Below are 18,913 nucleotides of genomic sequence, written 5' to 3' on the forward strand. Positions count from 1 at the left end.
ATTTGGTTTTGAAAACATGTGGTTTTGTCCTTGTTCAAATATTGATTTTAAGTAACTTGAGCCTGGCAGAAAAGGCCTCTGCCGGGGCCAGCAGGGCTGTTTGTTGCCTTAATGACATTTCTGTGTGTTTGTATAACATGAACTGGCGGTCGAGTTGTTGCTCTCAGGGAAGATTTACGGGACTTTACACTTTGGAAGATATTGAGGCAAACTGTTGATGAAGGCCTAGGGCATAAATCAGACCCACTCAGGCCAACAAAGGACACTTTGGAAACTTTGCCAACTGCCTTCTCCCCTCACATACAGTGAGGGGTTTGAATTAGGTCAGCCGGTTTTGGAGCATTTGCTCTATAATCCTTGGGTTTCACAGAGGAGTTTGGGGGAGTCAGGGAAGAGGGGTGTTTTGGGTGGAATTCTAGGCAGGCAGGGTTCCACAGCCTTCCAGAACTTTATTGGTTTCATAACTGAGGTTCTTACCAGATTTATGCAGGTAAAAATAAAATGTTTGAAAACCACAGGAGTAGAAGACTGTGACATCCCTTCCACACCTAAAACTCTAGTATTGAATTACCCTGTGTCCTAACAGGAAACATCCCACTCAAATGAGGTTACTGAGAAGAGTTTGATGAAGGGACTATTAACAAACGTATGGATGGAATTAAGGGAAATAAACACAGGATGGTGAAGTACCAGGGGTGGGTAGCAGAGCCCTTAGAGAGTGCAAGAGCTATGCTGGGGATTTGGCAGAGGACTGCCTGATGGGAGTCAAGGCCTTTGTTAGAGGAACATGGCCACTGAGAACCTGTGGCCCCACACAAGGAGACCAGGGAATACAGACCCTAACCTCTCTCTCTCTTGCCTTCAGCTCTCTTGAGGATGCCTTCCCTATGCCAAATTGGACTGGAATCCAGAAAGTTGATGTGGTGTATGGGTGGTAGGCTCCTGGGCCCCACAGAGACTGAGGCTGGAGAGTGAATTTGCAGGAGCGAATGGAAACTACCCAGCCTATATCAGGAGCTTTGCAGACCACTGCGAGGTGGCAGGAGGTAGAAGGCTGTGCTTCTCCTTGACCTTCTGTCAACTGACAACCTTCATCGCAGGTCTTCAGCTACCCTGTTTCTATTTTTAATCAAATGGGAATTTGGTGAGTTCTTCAAATCTCTTCCAGCACTATGAAAAATGATTTTATGTCTACCTGAAGAGGGGAATGCTGGTTAGTAGAGTTTAAAGGGAAATAGTACAGGATATTGACTAAGAACATAGACCTTGAGGATATACATAACTGGGTTTTGATATTGGTTCCATCTCTTAATAGCTGGGTGACTTTGGGCAAGTCCCATCACCTGTTAAGCCTTAGTTTCTCACTGGTGAAATGGAGACAATCATAATACTTTACAGCATTGTGCCAATGACAAAATGAATTTAAACATATAATGCACTTAGGATTAAACACATGGTTAGCAATCAATTGGTAGAAGCTATTATTCTCAGATGAGAGCTCACTGGAAAACACTGTCTTATACATAGCCCCAATAGAGTCTTCATCCTCTATTGATTTTTGCATGCTTATTTCTTCTTTAATCCTCTGTCTTCAAATTTTCTGGTGAAAATCCAGCAATTTGGAGGGAGTTCTCTTGGGTTAGTACAAAAAAACATTTAATGACATCACCTGCAACTCTTGAGCTGACCAGGGTACCTCAAACTTCAATGTCTGCCCTTGGGAAAATCTTATTACCTATCCAAGACTCCAGTCCTCCAGCTCAGCCATTCTTGGTCATCACAACAAACTGTGACATCTTCAGGGCATGCCAAAGTGTCCTAGAGCCCCAGATGAGCTCAGCCAGTCCTTGCTTTCTCTCCTCAGCCCTACAAGGTTCAGCCAGGGCAGGCTAGCCCCAGCTGTGCCCCCTGGCACATAAAATTAAAGATCTTGTCAAAGCCAAAACAAAAAGAGTAGTGGGCATGGGTGACCTAAGGCAGTAGCTTCCTCCTCCTCATTCTACCAAATGCCATTCCCCTGGGTCCTGGGGAGACAAATGGCCAGTTCACATCTCAGCTGCTGGCCCTGATTGTAAGTCTGCACGATTTACCTTGGCTCTCACTGGCACTGAGAATGAGGTCATTGAAAGAGGGAGACAGTGCAGAAGACCTCTGGAAGGGCAGCAGTAAAACACGCTGTCAGGAGGCAAGAGAGAACCCTTGAATCATAGGGTCCTTGGCAGCTGTCTTTGAGAGGTAAATAACTTCAAAAAGTACTTGCCTGGAAGATAAAATGTGTGCTTTTATGCATACCAAAGGCCATCTCCAAACTCTTTTCTCATTCAGTTTTTTTTTTAATTGAATCGATTTCCTTAAGGCTCAGAAGTATAGTGTGGTAAAAATGACCAAGAACTAAGATGGTGAGAGGAAATGTAATAGATTTTCAGAGCCAGACAGGGTCTATTGCTGGCTGGGTCATCCAGTCCATGCCTACCTCTCCCCCTCATTCCCCATGTGCCAGCCCTGCTGGGCTTCTCTTGGTTCCTCCACCCACCACCCTCTCAGAACTGAGACCTGCACCCTCTCACTTCTTTTTCTGGGAAGCTCTTCCTTGCCGTTCTTCCCTTGGCTAATTCCCTCACATTCTTCAAAATCTCAATTTTTACGGCACTTCTTCAGAATCCTTCCCTCATTCCCCATGTTGTTATTTTTTCCTCCCTGATGGCTGAAATGCAATTGCTATTCTTAGAGTCTGAGCAGCCATTTTGGACCATGAGGTAGAAGCTAAAACCTGTCGATGGCAGAATTTAGAGACAGAAAGAGCCTGGATGCCCCCTGCCCCAACATTTTCAGAAAGCTGCCTGTCAGTTCTGATTTCTCACCTCTGGATTTCTTTTAATTGAGGTAAAATTTACATAACATAAAATTAACCATTAACCATTTCAAAGTGCACAATTCAGTGCATTTAATGTATGTACTATACTGTACAGATGTCACCTCTGTTCAATTCCAGGGTCTCTATGGATTTGCCAATGATAGACATTTCATACAAACAGAATTTTATGATATGTGACCATTTGAGTTTGTTTTCTTTTAGTTAGCATGTTTTTGAGGCTCATCCGCATTGTATCACGTATCAGTACTTTGTTCATTTTTTATGGCTGAATAATATTCCATGGTATAAATATGCCACCTTTTGATCATCCATTAATTTGTTGGACGTTTGGGTTGTTTCCACATTTTAGGTATTGTGAAATACAAACATTTGTCTACAAGTATCTCTAAATTTCTTTTATACAACACAGAAATACATTTCTATCTGTTTATCTCATTTTTATTTGTCTTTTCTGTCACCCTCAAATTATACTTTAGCTGAGACAAGGGATCTAACAATCATGATTTTAAAATTTGTATTTTCTCCTTATCTATCCTGTCTTGAAGGAAACAGTACCAAGAAGCAGAAAGACCTTTGTATCATTTTCACTCCAACACCATTTCCTGTGCTTCTTTGCACCTCAGCAATGTTATCTATAAAATGGGGATAACCAGGCCCCTGAAGGCAGAAGTGTAAGTCAGATGATCTCTCGAAGTCTCTCATATTTGATTCTTCAAAGGATGGTTTGAAAGGTTACAAGAAACAGTGTAACTTTCTTTGGAACACTCTCGCTAACTCATCCTCTTTCTCTCTTTTTGAGCTGGGTTTTTTTTTTTTTTGCTTTTTATCCTTGCCCTGTTGCATCTCTAAAATGACATTTTTTTATAGTGCGTCTTAAATTCATTGTGTACATGTCTGTTTTCTTGGTAGAGCATACAATCTTGAAAAATAAGTCCTTTAAATGCAGCCTGCTCTTTCAAACAAGTCAAGCACATAAAAAGCCACACAACAACAACAACAACAACAATTCCAGGCACTTCATCTCATCCAACTTCTTGTCATTTCTAAGGCCTTCTCTTCCCTTGGGATTTGGTATCTAGGTTTTGCTATCTTTTCTAGTTCTCCTTGATGAAGATACTATTCTTTCTTTTCTTTTCTTTTTTTTTTTTTTTTTTTTTTTGATTCAGGTACACTATTTTACCTTACTTTAAATTCTGGGATACATGTGCTGAAGGTGCAGGTTTGTTACATAGGTATACACAAGGCATGGTTGTTTGCCGCACCCATCAACCCGTCATGTACATTAGGTATTTCTCCTAATGCTATCCCTCCCCTAGGCCACCACCCCCGACAGGTCCTGGTATGTGGTGTTCCCCTCCCTGTGTACATGTGTTCTCATTTTTCAACACCCACTTATGAGTGAGAACATGTGGTGTTTGGTTTTCTGTTCCTTTGTTAGTGTGCTGAGAATGATGGCTTCCAGCTTCATGAATATCCCTGCAAAGGACATGAACTCATCCTTTTTTATGGCTGCATAGTATTTCATGGTGTTTATGTGCCACATTTTCTTTATCCAGTCTGTCATTGATGGGCATTTGTGTTGGTTCCAAGTCTTTGCTATTGCAAACAGTGCTGCAATACACATACATGTGCATGTGTCTTTATAGCAGAATGATTTATAAATCTTTGGGTATATACCCAGTGATGGGATTGCTGGGTCAAACGGTATTTCTGGTTCTAGATCCTTGAGGAATTGCCACACTGTCTTCCACAAAGGTTGAACTAATTTACACTCCCACCAACAGTGTAAAACAGTTCCTATTTCTCCACATCCTTTCCAGCATCTGTTGTTTCCTGACATTTTAATGATTGCCATTCTAATTGGCATAAGATGGTATCTCATTGTGGTTTTGATTTGCATTTCTCTAATGACCAGTGATAATGAGCTTTTTTTCCATATGTTTGTTGGGCGCATAAATGTCTTCTTTTCAGAAGTGTCTGGGCTGGGCACAGTGGCTCACGCCTGTAATCCCAGCACTTTGGAAAGCTGAGGTTGGCGGATCATGAGGTCAGGAGATAGAGACCATCCTGGCTAAAATGGTGAAACCCCGTCTCTACTAAAAAATACAAAAAATTAGCTGGGCGTGGTGGCGGGTTCCTGTAGTCCCAGCTACTCGGGAGGCTGAGGCAGGAGAATGGCAAGAATCCAGGAGGTAGAGCTTGCAGTGAGCCAAGATCATGTCACTGCACTCCAGCCTGGGCAACAGAGCGAGACTCCATCTCAAAAAAAGTAAATAAATAAAATAAGTGTCTGTTCATATCCTCCACCCACTTTTTGATGGGATTGTTTGTTTTTTCTTGTAAATTTGCTTAAGTCCCTTGTGTATTCTGGATATTAGTTATTTGTCAGATGAATAGATTGCAAAAATTTTCTCCCATTCTGTAGTTTGCCTGTTCACTCTGATGATAGTTTCCTTTGCTGTGCAGAAGCTCTTTAGTTTAATGAGATCCCATTTGTCAATTTTGGCTTCTGTTGCCATTGCATTTGTTGTTTTAGTCATGAAGTCTTTGCCCATGCCTATGTCCTGAATGGTATTGCCTAGGTTTTGTTCTAGGGTTTTTATGGTTTTAGGTCTTACGTTTAAGTCTTTAATCCATCTTGAGTTAATTTTTGTATAAGGAAGTGGTCCAGTTTCAGTTTTCTGCATATGGCTAGCCAGTTTTCCCAACACCATTTATTAAATAGGAAATCCTTTCCCCATTTCTTGTTTTTGTCAGGTTTGTCAAAGGTCAGGTGGTTGTAAATGTGTGGTATTATTTCTGAGGCCTCTGTTCTGTTCCACTGACCTATATCTCTGTTTTGGTACCAGTACCATGCTGTTTTGGTTACTGTAGCCTTGTAGTATAGTTTGAAGTCAGGTAGCGTGATACCTCCAGCTTTGTTCTTTTTGCTTAGGATTGTCTTTGCTATACAGGCTCTTTTTGGGTTCCATATGAAATTTAAAGTAGTTTTTTCTAATTCTGTGAAGAAAGTCAATGGTAGCTTGATGGGGATAGCACTGAATCTATAAATTACTTTGGGCATTATGGCCATATTCATGATATGGATTCTTCCTATCCATGAGCATGGAATGTTTTTCCATTTGTTTGTGTCCTCTCTTATTACCTTGGGCAGTGGTTTGTAGTTCTCCTTGAAGAGGTCCTTCACATCCCTTGTAAGTTGTATTCCTAGGTATTTAATTCTCTTTGTAGCAATTGTGAATGGAGTTCACTCATGATTTGGCTGTTCATCTATTATTGGTGTGTAGGAATGCTTGTGATTTTTGCACATTGATTTTTGTATCCTGAGACTTTGCTGAAGTTGCTTATCAGCTTAAGGAGATTTGGGCCTGAGACGATGGGGTTTTCTAAATATACAATCATGTCCTCTGCAAACAGAGACAATTTGACTTCCTGTCTTCCTATTTGAATATCCTTTATTTCTTTCTCTTGCCTGATTGCCCTGGCCAGAGCTTCCAATACTATGTTGAATAGGAGTGGTGAGAGAGGGCATCCTTGTCTTGTGCTGGTTTTCAAAGGGAATGCTTCCAGCTTTTGCCCATTCAGTATGATATTGGCTATGGGTTTGTCATAAATAGCTCTTACTATTTTGAGATACATTCCATCAATACCTAGTTTATTGAGAGTTTTTAGCATGAAGGGGTGTTGAATTTTATCAAAGGCCTTTTCTGCATCTATGGAGATAATCATGTGGTTTTTGTCATTGGTTCTGTTTATGTGATGGATTATGTTTACTGATTTGCATATGCTGAACCAGCCTTGTATCCCAGGGCTGAAGCCGACTTGGTCATGGTGGATAAGCTTTTTGATGTGCTGCTAGATTTGGTTTGCCAGTATTTTATTGAGGATTTTTGCATCGATGTTCATCAGGGATATTGGCCTGAAGTTTTCTTTTTTTGTTGTGTCTCTGCCAGGTTTTGGTATCAGGATGATGCAGGCCTCATAAAATGTGTTAGGGAGGAGTCCTTCTTTTTCTAGTGTTTGGAATATTTTTAGAAGGAATGGTACCAGCTCTTCTTTGTACCTCTGGTAGAATTCAGCTCTGAATTTGGTTCCACTCTCCCCATCACTTTCAGGTACACCAACCAAAGGTAGGTTTGGTCTTTTCACATAGTCCCATATTTCTTGGAGGCTTTGTTCATTCCTTTTCATTCTTTTTTCTCTAATCTTGTCTTCACACTTTATTTCATTAAGTTGATCATTCATTTCTGATAATATTTCTTCCACTTGATCGATTCGGCTATTGATACTTGTGTATGCTTCATGAAGTTCTCGTGCTGTGTTTTTCAGCTCCATCAGGTCATTTATGTTCTTCTCTGAACTGGTTATTCTAGTTAGCAATTTCTCTAACCTTTTTTTAAGGTTCTTAGCTTCCTTGCATTGGGTTAGAACATGCTTCTTTAGCTTGGAGGCGTTTGTTATTGCCCTCCTTCTGAAGCCTACTTCTGCCGATTCATCAAACCCATTCTCTGTCAAGTTTTGTTCCCTTGCTGACAGCGAGTTGTGATCCTTTGGAGGAGAAGAGGCATTCTTGATTTTGGAATTTTCAGCCTTTTTATGCTGGTTTTTCCTCATCTTCGTGCATTTATCTACCTTTGGTCTTTGATGTTGGTTACCTTCAGATGGGGTTTTCGTGTGGTCGTTCTTTTTGGTGATGTTGATGCTATTCCTTTCTGTTTGTTAGTTTTCCTTCTAACAGTCAGGCAGACCCCTCTGCTACAGGTCTGCTCGAGTTTGCTGGAGGTCCACTCTAGACCCTGTTTACCTGGATATCACCAGGGGAGGCTGCAGAACCCCAAAGATTGCAGCCTGTTCCTTCCTCTGGAAGCTTCATCCCAGAGGGACTTGTGCTAGATGCCAGCCGGAGCTCTCCTGTATCATGTGTCTCTCGACCCGTGCTGGGAGTTGTCCCCCAGTCAGGAGACACGAAGGTCAGGGACCCACTTGAGGAGGCCGTCTGTCCCTTAGCACAACTCAAGTGCTGTGCTGGGAGATCCGCTGCTTTCTTCAGAACCACCAGGCAGGAACGTTTAAGTCGGCTGAACCTGCGCCCACAGCCGCCCCTTCCCCCAGGTGCTCTGTCCCAGGGAGATGGGAATTTTATCTAAAAGTCCCTGACTGGGGCTTTTGCCTTTCTTTCAGAGATGTCCTGCCCAGAGAGGAGGAATCTAGAGAGGCAGTCTGGCTACAGTGGCTTTGCTGAGCTGTGGTGGGCTCCTCCCAGTTCGAACTTCCCGGTGGCTTTGTTTACACTGTGCGGGGAAAACTGCTACTCAAGTCTCAGTAATGCCAGACGCCCCTTCCCCCACCAATCTCAAGGGTCCCAGGTCGACTTCAGACTGCTGTGCTGGCAGCAAGAATTTCAAGCCAGTGGATCTTAGCTTGCTCGGCTCTGTGGGGCTGGGATCTGCTGAGCTAGACCTCTTGGCTCCCTTGCTTCAGCCCCCTTTCCAGGGCAGTGAAAGGTTCTGTCTCACAGGCATTCCAGGTGCCACTGGGGTATGAAAAAAAAAAAAAAACCTGCAGCTAGCTTGGTGTCTGCCCAAAGGGCCACCCAGTTTTGTGCTTGAAACCCACGGCCCTGGTGGTGTAGGCACCGAGGGAATCTCCTGGTCTGCAGGTTGCTAAGACCGTGGGAAAAGCATAGTATCTGGGCCAGAATGCACCTTTCCTCACCGCACAGTCCCTCATGGCTTCCCTTGGCTAGGGGAGGGAGTTCCCCAACCTTTGTGCTTCCCAGGTGAGGCAACGCCCCACCCTGCTTTGGCTTGCCCTCCCTCCATGGGCTGCACCCACTGTCTAACCAGTTGCGATGAGATGAGCCGAGTACCTCAGTTAGAAATGCAGAAATCACCCACCTTCTGCACTAATCTTGCTGGGAGCTGCAGACCGGAGCTGTTCCTATTCGGCCATGTTGCCAGCCACTCCCGAAGATACGATTCTTTTATTTGCCAATCTTGTCCTCACCCAAGTCCATCTGACCACCTGAGCCATAATTGTGGTTTAGAGCCATACCATACAGTAGCTGTGGACCTATGGCACTCTTAATGTCTAGTCCAGCCTTTGCCTTATTCCTATCATTCCAGAAGAAGAGAGTTCAGAAAGGTTCTTGGTCATAGGTACTCAGAATATATTTATTGCATGAAGTGATTCCTAAAATAAAGACTTCAGTTCATCAAAGTCTTTTACCAAGGAATAAAACCTAGAGACAAAACTCATTCTTGGTCTTGGTAGAATCTGGGTTGAAGATGGAATGGAAAACAATTCGTGGAATTGTTTAGCGTAAGTCTGAAAATATATTTCTAGTCCTCTTATTTCTCCCTAAATTAGTCATCTTCCCCTCTCCTCCAAAATTAGCCAATTCTTGGTATATACAAATGATATGTTAAACTTGAACTTTTAAAGTTAATAATATCTAATTAATATATAAAAGTTATCACATGCCAGGTACTGTGCAAATTCCTTTACACAGATCACCTCATTTATCCTTGCAAAATTCTATCAGGTAGATCATACAATTATTTTTATTTTATATGGGAGAACATTAAAGCCTCTCAGATTAAATAACTTGTCCAAAGTCTCACAACTAGCAAGGGTTTCACTCAGGTCATCTAATTTCAATCTGTTCACACAACCACTCTGCCATACTCAAGATGAAGTGCAAATATATGCATATATTTCCATACATCCATTCATTTATTTTTTGAGTATCTCTGCTAGGTCTCTTGGTTGGGATAAAGAGATAACTAAGATGGGGTTCTCTTCAAGGCATGATAATATAAAGAATTTCAACATTATTATTTCTGACATGCTTCAATAGTCCCTTCCTGATTCTCAGCTTCCATCTCGAGATTTTTTTAAATGATGAGATCCTTCTGAGACTCTCCATCTCTTTAATAATCAAAGGGAAGTTCATTAAGGGTGCATAATGGAACTCCAAGATATCAAGTCCTAATCTGTGGGACCTGTAAGTTACCTTGTTAGCAAAGACTTTGTAGATTTAAGTTAAGAGTCTTGAGATGAGGAGTTAGTTCTGGATCACCCAGGTTGATCCTAAATGAAATCACAATTGTCTTTATATGGGAGAGGCAGAAGGAGACTTGACTACACACAGAAGAGAAAACAGCTTGAACATGGAGGTAGAGGTCAAAGTGATGCAGCCACAAGCCAAGAAATGCTGGCAGCCACCAGAAGCTGGGAAAGGCAAGGCACAGATTTTCCCCTAGAGTATCTGGGAAGACACTCTCATTTTGGACCAGTGAAACTGATTTCTGGTCTCCAGAACAATGAGAGAATACATTTCTATTGTTTTAAGCCGACAAGTTTGTGGTAATTTGTTACAGCAGCCACAGGAAACTAATAAACCAAGTTATTATACTTTCCTGTTTTGATGAATCCTGGAATCATTAGAATTCAGGACAAATATGAAACACACAAAACAGGAAATTGAGTTTCAGAAAAATAAATGAACTTGCCCAGGGTCACACAGCTAGCAGGCAGGGGAACTATTAAAACCTATTTCTAACTCTTGAGCTTTGCAAATCACTTTACAGTTTATAACCACATTGACATAACATCTCTTTTTATTTTCACAGGAACCCAGAACAATTTTCTTTTTTCTTCTTTTTTGATAGATAGGCAATGTTTATCATTGCCTTAGTTTACAATAGAGAGTGAGTGAGGAGCTAGGATTGGAGGCCAGACTGGGTCCTTGGATTCCCTGCCTCTGTAATCACATCCTCTGGCCTGGGATGGATTCAAATGCTGGATGAGGAGGTCTTGTCATGAGCCTCCTGCCAACCTGGCTGCAGGCAGTTTCAGCTTATCAGTCTGACCTTTGGTTTTCCATGGCAAACCCCTCTGTAGAGGAAGCTGCCAACAGGCGGCCCAGGCACTGGCTCTATAAGACTGTATTGTCCTTATTTAGAATTGCTTTCATTTAAACCAGACTTGGTCTTGCAAAACATGTTTATTCTGGTTTCCTCTTCCTCCTGGCTGCCTGACCAGTGTAAGCCCATAGCACAGCAGCTCCAGCTCTTAAACCTGGGCCAGCAGAGCAAGGCTAGGAGGAAAACAGGAGGCTCTGGAGAAAGGACACAGGAGGGCATGATTTCCCTTCTTAAGTTGTGCACCAGATGGGATGCACACCCTCTCCGGTGGTGGTGTGTGACCCTTGGGGAGAATGTAGCCCTTCAGAACACACCTTGCTGAGACTGACCTCAACTTAAAGAGCACAAAAAACTCAGGAGTAGAGCCTTTTTGAAATTCCAACAGTTATAGACTAACAACAATAATGATGATGACAGTTTTAATAATATAGCAATTTCCTTTTATTAAACACCTACTGTAAACCAAGCACAATGTCAAATCACTTATGTAGTTTATTTCATTTTATTCTCAGAACAGTCATATTAGATAGGTACCTTTTATTAATCCTGCTTTATAGATGAGGAAACTGAGAAAGGTCAAGATCATACAGCTAGTCAGCCACAGGAGTTGAGATTTGAAGCCAGGTTTGCTTGGGTCAAGAGAGGAGACTGTTCTCATACAACACTCTTCCTTAGGGACCCTCTGTTCTCAGCCCCCTGAACAGTGAGGTTCAGAGAAGGGAGTGATTTGTCCAAGGTCAGCTCCTAGCAGGGCCTCTTTTCCAGGATTCCAGGACAGGGTTCTTTCTAATAGGTTACCCCAGTATGATCTGCAATTTTAAAAAGAAGTAAAAGCAGTTGAAGACTACCCACTTGCTATAATTTGAAAGGCTTGTTCTCCCCTCCCTTCATCTCTTTGAATCCTGCTTCACAGACATTGTTGTCTTTGGGACCAATACATTTCTTCTATCTGCATATCTGGGTAGAAGCTCTCATGGAAGAAAAAAGAAAAGCCCCATAGGTGAAGGGGAGTGTGCCTGCCAAGTTCCTTGTAATAACTTCACACACAGAGTATTTTCTGAAATGGATCTGCTGGAGTCATCTCATGGAATCTTCTCATTCTTCTGGAGTCTCCTCATTTTACAGGTGAGTAAAGTGAAGTTCAGAGGCAATAACTCATTTGTCCAAGGCAAACAGCTTGGAAAGTGGTAGGCTGGTCCTTGAATCCTAGTCATCTGGCTGCCCGGGGGAAGTGCAGAAAAATGGTGTATACCAGCTGGGCTTCTTTCTGGCCAGAGAACTCGCCTGGCCATCATTCTGCTTTTTCACCTTTTGAAAATGGGAAACTGTTGAAATTACTGATTTTGCTTTGAGGAAAAAGGGTCGGAAAAGGGACCCAAGTGCATTTTCTTGGTAGTAGGGGAAGGGGTGGTAGATGGGGAGGAAAGCAACCCAAAAAACAATCAGCAAAAACAACAAAAAATACTTTTCCTCTCAAGTCACTCTCTCATGGGACCTAGAGCACATATTTCCAAATAACCTTTCTGAAACCTGTGCCATTCACAGATGGGAGTAGCCTTCTTTCAAATGACTGGCCCCTTGTTGAGTTCAGGGGCAGATGTTAACATCTGCATGAAGAGTGGGATCAGCAATTAAAAGGGGTGGGTGAGTGGGTGGGTGGGGGACCAGGGAGAATCCTTCCCTGTGCAGTGGATTAAGGAGGGCAGCTCCTTTGGGGGCTGGCCAGAGCCTGTCCATTGAGTAGCTAGTTTTCTTTTCCTTCCCCTATGGTTTCTGCCTCACTCTTGTTCTAATTACCCACTGTTTATGTCCTTCCCTCCAGGGCTGTTGTAGTTTTTGACAAGGTTCACAACTGGCTTATCAAAGGTAGTTATGATACCAGTTTAATGAGGATGAAAGGATTATAGTCAAAATCTTCTGTGCTCCCTTTAATTTTTCATTTCCTATGTATCCAATGGCAAAGAGTATGATCAGCACTCTCTTCCCAGCATAGTCATATAGCCATAGTCCTTTTGCTAAAACCAAGCCTCAATTTTCTCATCTATATAATAGTCGTGATAATCTTTGCCTTTCCTATCTCGTGTGCTATTGAAGATCAAAGAAACATGGAAACTAAAAATTCTAAAGTGTTAGATTATTGGGCAGACTATGATATTTGGAAATTTGCTTTCTCTTCATGGAAAAAATCCTGAATATGAATTTGCTTAGAAAATTGTTTCTACCCAGGATCTCTGTTCTGCTTCTTAAAGAAGACCGTGAAGGTGGGTGTGTGGGCAGTGAGTCTGGGGTTGATTGGTAGGAAGGTACTTCCCCAGTTGAATCACAGCTCAATTTCGAATCTTAGAGCTGCCATTTGCTAGCTGTGTGATACAAAACAAACCACCCACTCTTTCTAAAGCTCAGTTTTCCAATCTGTAAAGTGGGACTCCAATGCCCACCTCACAGGGCTTTTGTGAAACTTAAAAAATAAAAATGGCTGCCAAAACTGAGCATTTGTTTTGTATCAGCTATTTGACCTCAGCACACACAGTGTCCTGGTAACCTATGTTTTATTAGACTTTCTTTAGAGTTAGAAAAATTGAGGCTGAGGGAAGTTAACCAACTTGCCTGAAATCATGAAGTAAAAAGAGCTAGAATTCTAATTCAAATCTATTCATTTCAAAATCTTGGAACTTTCCATTCTCTCACTTTACCTTTCAGTAGTATATGTGGAAATACTTTAAAACAGCAAAGAAATTGCAGAACTATTTGTTTCATGACCAAATACTTACTAAGAATATATTATGTTGAGGCCCTGGGATGCAGTCTAGTGACAGAGCCCATGGGTTCAGTATTTCCATCCTTTGGGCTCCAGTTTTCCCATCTGTAGAATAAGAAAAGACTCTCTTAGACCATTTTTAAAGTCCAATTTTGCTCAGCTTGAACTTTCTAAAAATACATATTTGAAGGTTTTTTAAAAGTAATGAGTTAAAGTAAAAATTGGGCAGAGTGAACTGATATTCATTGTGTGTATGGTATGCCATGGGCTTTGTGGTTGGTAGTATCCACAGATGACTGCTCCCAGTTCCTACATCAAGAGGTGAAGTTAACTTAAGTCTTCCCTTTGACTCTGGGCTGGCTTCGGTGACTTACCTGACCACCAGAACGTGGGAGAAATAATGCTCTGTGAGCCAGGGCAAGCTCACAAGAAGCTGAAGCTTTTGTGTGGGTCTTTGTAATACTATTCCTTGGAACTCAGCCCCAGTGCTTTGGGCAATCCAATCCACGACACATAGAACGGCCATGTTTAAGTGCCTCAGTTCGTAGGCTTTGCTGACCTCCCAGCTGGCACCAACTGCCAGCCAGATGAGCGCACCATCTTGGACATGTAGCTCAGTCGAGCCTTCAGATGACTTCAGCCCCAGCCAACATCTGACTGCAACTACCTGAGACACTCTAAGCAAGCACTGCCTGGCTGAGCTCAGCCAACCCACAAAACTGTGAGAGCTAATCATTCATTGTTTTCAGCCACTAAATGTTAGGGTGGTTTGATAGGCAGCAGCAGATAATAGAAACATACATCACTTAATTACCACAATAAAATTTGTATTTTCAGCCTATTTTATGGAAAGAACACCTGAAAGTCAGAAAGGTTAGCTTGTCTCAAAGTCACATGGAAGATGGCAAAACTGTATTCAGAAATTGAATCTATTTGATTCCAAATCCTGAATTTTTAACCTTCGTTACCAAAAGATCCTTTTGTTCATTTAGTTGTTTATTAGTAAAGCCATTAAATTGTGGTAGACAACTGAACCTAGATGCTGATATATATAATAATAACATTTGGGGGGAATTACAAAATCATAGCTCTAACTTTCCTTTATTCTGTGTTATCTACCAGATTTTAATGATATTTGATTATGACCTGTAAAGCTAGGATTATTAATCTACATTCAGTGCTATTTTGGCCAAATTGCTGGGCCAAGTCTTGTGAAGTATTTACACATCAATCAAAGTGCAAACTCCTTTCATCTCTCCCCAGTATGGTTGTCCCTGTCGCCAACCATGCAGATATCTCTGCCACCTGCTGCCTTCATTGCACCTGTTCCCTAAACCCTGAGAACTGGTCCTTTTATTCAAAACTCATTCTACAAATAACCAAGTATTGATTCTGGGCAGGCACTCTTCTTGGTACTGCAGACCTAGAAGCTGGAATCCAGACTATACACAAGTAAACAAACAGCCATAACCCAAAGTCACGATGGAGAGGTGAGGCCTGGAGGTATTTGTTCATCTGCTCCTGATGACCTGTTGAAACACATTCCTTTCCATTTCCCTCTACTAAACTGAGCAGACACTGAGCTACTTGTAAGTCTCTGACCATGCCATGCTGTTTCTCACCTTTGCCTTTGCTCATGCTATTTTTTTCCATGCTTCTTCACCTTGAAAGTCTCTATGTAGTTTTGCTACACTTATCAGCAAACTTACCAAATTGCCCTGTGATTGTCTGCTACTTTGTGTATCTCACCTCTTAGACTGAGTTCCTTCAAAGCAAGGATTACCTTTTTTCATTTTATTTTCCCTGCTACTTATTTTTAAAACAATAGATCAAATTTATAGCACGTAATGACCATGAATAAAAACAATAAAGCTAGATTAATGAATACAAGACCTTTAGATCAGGTGTCACCCAGAGCACTCAATTTTCTTCTGCATTTTGTTTTGGTGGTTCAGTTTGAAAAACCTGAATTGCACAGATGAGCAGTTACAAGACAGCTTTTAAAGAGCGGGCCTTTCAATCTCAGGAGAGTGCAGTTCACTGAGAGGGCAGGCAAATGCTCATTCAGAAGGTCGCATATAAACAACCTGGTAGCACATGAAATCATTAGATAACAATCATGCAATCAAAGAAATAAACAAGATAAGCACATGTTGTGTTTTATGTTGAAAAGGATAGAAAGAGGGTGGTGTTTTAGAGAGTAACTGGGACACAGAGAGAAAAGGAAGCTTTGGATAGGATACTGGGGAAGGCATCTTTGAAAAGGTGATATTTGAAGGGTTAAGAGAAGAGTGTGAATAATTCAGGTATGCAAAGGGCTGAAGGAAGAACATTCTGGGTAAGGTATGTGCAAAGGCCCCAGAGCAGAAAAGAGTATGGGATTCTATATGCACTTTCCCTTTAGAAAACCAAACCAGGGACTTCACATAAACCCAACTATCCTCAGTTGTCTCTTACAGATGCCTAACCTCTTTTCTCAAACAAGTGTCACTTGAGCAAAACTTGGGAGGTACTTGGCCCCATTTTATAGCTGAGGAATAGAGTGAGAATGTGATGGTTACATGCAGCTGGTTATTGACAGGGCCATAATGAGGTCTCAGCAACACTCTGACTTCAAGTCCAACAGTCCTAACCACTGCATGTCTGTACAACCCCATACTGAGAAAGCAGAGTCATTCCTAAAACTAAACCTTCTTCCATAAGAAATCAGAGACTTCGTGCCAGGACAGGATTTATGACCTAGTAACTGAGGACAGAAATAATTGGTTGCATTACTGCCTGGCAACCTGAGTCTGGGCTCCACTCCGGAGGGGTGGCACAGATTGAAATAGCTGAGGCAAGTTTACTTTTCCCTGTCCAGGTGCTCTCCTGCGGCCAACACAGCCCTAATGAGCTCTGCATATTCAAAGCACAAGTAATTGATAGTCCAATTTAAAGTGTGCAGAGGCCAAATTTCTTTCCAGACGCTGAAGGAAAAACACCAGCTGAGGAAGAATGAAGAACTGCCTGTTCTAAGTTATTCTCCTTCTGTGGTCATTCGAGCACCAGGAAGACCAGGTTTGCCCCATCAAGTACCTCAAGAAAGAAGTCAATTACCTAAAGAAGTCAAGCAAAGAGGAAAGGACAAAATGAAAATCAAGTACCAGGGTACACGTCGAGGCTCCAAGCTGGAATGAATATGGCCTTCAACATACTCTTTATCATACAGAAGCTTGTGTTCAGGGCTTGGATTTTGAAGTCAGACAGACCTGGATTAAAAACCAATTCAACTACCTATTGCATATGTGACCTAGGTAAGATCTAACCTCTCTGTGCCTCAGTCTACTCCTTTGCCAAATGGGCATTAGGAGCACAGATTTTGAGGCAGTCAGTGTTGGATTTCAACCTCAGCTCCACTACTGACTGTGTCAAAAGGGCAAGTTAATGAACCTCCAATGTTAATTTCTTCTTCTCTAAAGAGGAAGTGATTACACAGGTCCATTGAAGGACTGTTTGGGGGACTGGTTGAGATAAGATATAAAATGCACATGCACAGTGCTCAGGAAAATTTTTGTGAACTTCTTACATATCTCCTCTTAAGCTCCAGGACAGTGGCTGTCAAAGCGTGGTCCCTGGACCAGCAGCATCAGCTTTATCTGGGGAACTGTGAGAAATGCAGATTCTCAGGTCCCGCTCCAGACTCACTGAATCAGAAACTCTGAGGGTGGTCCCAGCACTCTGTTTTAACAAGCCCTCCAAGAGATTATGGTGGATGCTAAAATTTGAGAATCTCTGCTCTTGGGGCTAGTTCAGAATGCACCTGAGACTTGGCCGGGCGCGGTGGCTCATGCCTGTAATCCCAGCACTTTGGGAGGCCGAGGCGGGCAGATCACGAGGTCAGGAGTTCGAGACCAGCCTGGCCAACATGATGAAACCCCGTCTCTACTAAAAATACAAAAATTAGCTGGGTGTGGCGGAGGGTGCCTGTAGTCCCAGCTACTTGGGAGGCTGAGGCAGGAGAATCGCTTGAACCCAGGAGGTGGAGGTTGCAGTGAGCCGAGATCGCGCCATTGCACTCCAGCCTGGGGGACAAGAGCCAGACTCCGTCTCAAAAAATAAAAAAAAAGCAAAGAATGCACCTGAGACTTTCAGTCCACACACAACTGCTGTGGGTTCCCAAGAACCTGTTCAGTGCCATGATTCTTTAAAGTGAGTTCTCCGCTCATTGTTTTCTGCACCCAAACGGAAGAAATACTTCAATTCTCAGGATTTCCCTCTGACACTAGGTAACATCTTCTATATGCTTCCTTTACTCCAGGCATTCTGATAATAGTTTCACATAGATTATTTCAATTTATCTCTGCAGTAGCCCTCTATGATAGATACTATTATCACTGTTTTGCAGATAAGGAAACTAAAGCTTCATGAGGTGAAATAAATTGCCCAAAGATCTATAATTCTTAAGTGGTGAAGCTGGGATTCATGCCTCTAATATTAAGTCCCTTTCTGGAATCAATGTACTTTCTACCTCATCATACTACCTCTTTATACCAGGATGAATCAGGGATGTCTAGTTTGGTGAAGAGAAGCATCCAGGGAGCAAGTGAAAAGTGTCTTCATGTATTGTAGGACTATTATGATCATAGGAGTCAACCAGTTTGATGTTCCAACTGCAGAATATAGAACCAGTGGGTGGAAACACAGGGAGACAGATTGTGGCTTGACAGAGAGAATAAGTCAGTAATAGTGTAAATTGCCCAGAACTGTCTTACCTTATGAGGTAGTAAGGTCCCTGTCACTGGGGATGTGAGCACAAGCTGGGTGAGAATCTGTCAAAATGTCATAGAACAAGGATTGGTACCTTCCCTCTGATGATGCTTTAACTGAGTGGAAGTAAGTAGGCAATCATCTCTCTTGGGTGGTTTTTTTTTTTTTTTTTTGATGGAGTCTTGCTCTGTCACCCAGGCTGGACTGCACTGGCATGATCTCAGCTCACTGCAACCTCTGCCTTCAGGATATCAAGAGGTTCTCCTGCCTCAGCCTCTCGAGTAGCTGGGCTTACAGGCACCTGCCACCACATTCGGCTAATTTTCGTGTTATTAGTAGAGACAGAGTTTTGCCATCTTGGCCAGGCTGGTTTCGAACTCCTAACCTTAAGTGATCCTCCTGCCTTGACCTCCCAAAGTGCTGGGATTACAGGCATGAGCCACTGTGCCCAGCCTGACTTTTGATGTTTGTTAAGAAACCGGAGATATTTCACTTGCACAGAAAGAAGACTGAGGTGAGCTCTCTGGTTTAGGGAAGAGATAATCCACCTTACCATGGCCCCAGTGAGCTACATTAGGACCTTCCCTGGTCCTGTTAGCTGGAAGG

The 18,913-nt window shown here is 42.4% G+C and overlaps 1 long non-coding RNA gene across 1 annotated transcript; it reads left to right on the plus strand.

Annotated features, from left to right (window-relative positions):
• The first annotated feature begins 6,890 nt into the window (after window positions 1-6,890).
• Window positions 6,891-17,905, plus strand: LOC134757159 (uncharacterized). The gene is made up of 3 exons (XR_010130842.1): window positions 6,891-7,005; window positions 11,717-11,928; window positions 16,525-17,905. It is a non-coding gene; the product is annotated as an uncharacterized lncRNA (long non-coding RNA).
• Window positions 17,906-18,913: the final 1,008 nt, after the last annotated feature.

This window comes from Gorilla gorilla, chromosome 1, assembly GCF_029281585.2.
Source record: "Gorilla gorilla gorilla isolate KB3781 chromosome 1, NHGRI_mGorGor1-v2.1_pri, whole genome shotgun sequence".
In the NCBI taxonomy this organism is placed as follows: Eukaryota; Metazoa; Chordata; class Mammalia; order Primates; family Hominidae; genus Gorilla; species Gorilla gorilla.